This window comes from Octodon degus, unplaced genomic scaffold (genome assembly GCF_000260255.1).
Source record: "Octodon degus isolate 3935 unplaced genomic scaffold, OctDeg1.0 scaffold00030, whole genome shotgun sequence".
NCBI lineage: Eukaryota > Metazoa > Chordata > Mammalia > Rodentia > Octodontidae > Octodon > Octodon degus.
This window is the reverse complement of record NW_004524606.1, coordinates 11,316,992-11,319,678: the sequence shown is the minus strand read 5'-3', so window position 1 is coordinate 11,319,678 and position 2,687 is coordinate 11,316,992. Positions and strand designations below refer to the sequence as shown.

The 2,687-nt window shown below is 45.3% G+C and overlaps 2 pseudogenes across 2 annotated transcripts; both read left to right on the top strand.

Moving 5' to 3' along the window:
- Nucleotides 1-684: 684 nt before the first annotated feature.
- LOC111816329 lies at nt 685-1,519 on the top strand (annotated as a pseudogene). The gene has a single exon (XR_002820750.1). The product of XR_002820750.1 is annotated as a guanine nucleotide-binding protein G(I)/G(S)/G(T) subunit beta-1 pseudogene (transcript).
- Nucleotides 878-1,967, top strand: LOC101584761 (annotated as a pseudogene). Its single transcript, XR_192464.2, has one exon. The product of XR_192464.2 is annotated as a guanine nucleotide-binding protein G(I)/G(S)/G(T) subunit beta-1 pseudogene (transcript).
- Nucleotides 1,968-2,687: the final 720 nt, after the last annotated feature.

Below are 2,687 nucleotides of genomic sequence, written 5' to 3'. Positions count from 1 at the left end.
GGCCTCAAGTGCAGAGGATACTAGCTCAGCTGAAATAAATGAATCAATAGCATCAGAAGTAAATAAACAACAGCAGAAAGATATAGAGGAACTCAGAGTAGAATTAATTTCTTGAATAAAAAAAAAACTCTGAATTTATAGCAGCTGAACTTAAGAATCAAATGCAGAAATATATGGAGGAAACACAATGCCCAACCAGAAAAAGTGCATTGGACACTAGCTTAGCTGAAATACATGAATTAATAGCATCAAAAGTAAATAAGCAACTGTGGAAAGGTTTAAAGGAACTCAAAGCAGAATTAGTGTCTGAAATGAAAAAAGAAATCTCTAAATTCATAGCACCTGAACTAAAGAATCAAATACAGAAACATAAAGAGGAAACCCAATCTGTAAAAAACTCTGCAGTAGAAGAACTAATAACTGCTTCTAAAGAAGACATTGATTAAAAAAAATACAGATTTAAAAAATGATGGATTCTTGAATGAGCAATACAGGAAAGAAATAGATCACGTGAAGCAGAGTCAAAGAGATGTACAGGACCTTAAAATCTCAATTACTAGCCTGAAAAACCATTTGAGCGAAAGTGAAGATAGAGTTTCAGATTTGAAGATGCTGGTACAGCTAGTGAAAAGGTAAGAAAGAACCTCTTAAAAACAACTAGGATGGTCGATGGCTGGAGGCATCTGAGGGGCAGACCGCGGCGGCGGGCGTGGGCAGCGAGGGCAGCGGGCCAGGACGGAGTACCGCCTCGCAGACCAGACACCTCGCCGGCTCTGCTCGCCGACCGCAAGCATAGCAACCTACCGGCGGCAGGGAGGAGGCGCAGGGCGAGATTCAGGATTCTCTGTGATGGTGGCAAGAGTACTAGGACCTAAGGATGAGCGAACTTGACCAGTTATGGCAGGAAGCTGAGTAGCTCAAGAACCAAATCAGGGATGCTCGGAAACCATGTGCAGATGCAGCTCTCTCACAGATCACAAACAACATCAACCCAGTGGGAAGAATCCAGATGCGCACCAGGAGGACTTTGAGGGGGCACCTGGCCAAGATCTATGCCATGCACTGGGGCACAGCCTCACAGCTCCTGGTTAGCGCTTCGCAGGATGGAAAATTAATCATCTGGGACAGCTATACCACAAACAAGGTCCATGCCATCCCCCTGCGCTCCTCCTGGGTCATGACCTGTGCTTATGCCCCCTCTGGAAACTACGTAGCCTGTGGTGGCCTGGACAACATTTGCTCTATCTACAATCTGAAGACTCACAAAGGGAACGTGCATGTGAGCCGGGAGCTGGCGGGACACGCAGGCTACCTGTCCTGCTGCCGATTCCTGGACCACAATCAGATCGTCACCAGCTTTAGAGACACCACATGTGCACTGTGGGACATTGAGACTGGCCAGCAGACAACCACGTTTACTAGACACACTGGGGACATCATGAGCCTGTCTCTGGCTCCCGACACCAGACTATTTGTCTCCAGTGCTTGTGACGCCTCAGCCAAGCTCTGGGATGTCTGAGAAGGCATGTGCCGGCAGACCTTCACTGGCCATGAGTCCGATATCAACGCCATCTGTTTCTTTCCAAATGGCAATGCATTTGCCACCGGCTCAGATGACACTACTTGCAGGCTCTTTGACCTCCGTGAAGACCAGGAACTCATGACCTATTCCCACGACAACATCATATGCGGGATCACCTCTGTCTCTTTCTCCAAGAGCGGGCGCCTCCTCCTCACTGGTTATGATGACTTCAACTACAATGTGTGGGATGCCCTCAAAGCTGACAGGGCAGATGTCTTGGCTGGACATGACAACCGCGTCAGCTGCCTGGGGGTGACTGATGATGGCATGGCTGTGGCAACAGGGTCCTGGGACATCTTCCTCAAGATCTGGAATTAACATCACCACAGGCGGACGCCACCATGACAGGAAGACCATTCCAACCTTGAAGCGCTATGGAGAGCATATCCTATCTGCCCATACTAACGTGGACACCCACACTCCCCTCAGAACTTCAAAGGGCAAGATCTTTTCTTCTTCACTTATTGCTGAAACCAAGAGCACAATTCCCATTAAGAGAAGGATCTCTGTGCTGTAAACTAAAACAAATTGTGCATTCCTTCCGGGGCCATTGTCTTTCTTTTCTTTTTTGTCTTGGGTGAATTTTAAAAGGAAATACTACAATAAAAATGTTAACCAGAAAGTTAAAAAAAAAAAAAAACTAGGATGCAGGAAAAAATAATTCATAACCTGCAAGACAATGCAAAGATGAACAATGTGAGACTAATAGGCATCAATGAGAATGAAGGAGTCAATACAAATGATATAAAAAGATTATGGGCAGAAGTAATAGCAGAAAACTTCCCAAATATGAGGAAACAATCTGATACTCATGTAACTGAAGCATACAGAACTCCAAATAACTTCAACCCAATCAAAAACACACGAAGACATATAATACTCAAGATCCCAGAAATCCAACACAAGAATATCACACTGAAAGCTGCTAGAGATCACCCCAGAAAGACTGGCTATCATAAAGCAATCACCCAACAACAAATGTTGGAGAGGCTGTGGGGAAAAAGGAACCCTTCTTCACTGCTGGTGGGAATGTAGACTGGTACAACCATTATGGAAATCAGTATGGAGACTCCTTAGAAAATTTGGACGGGAAATCCCATTGCAA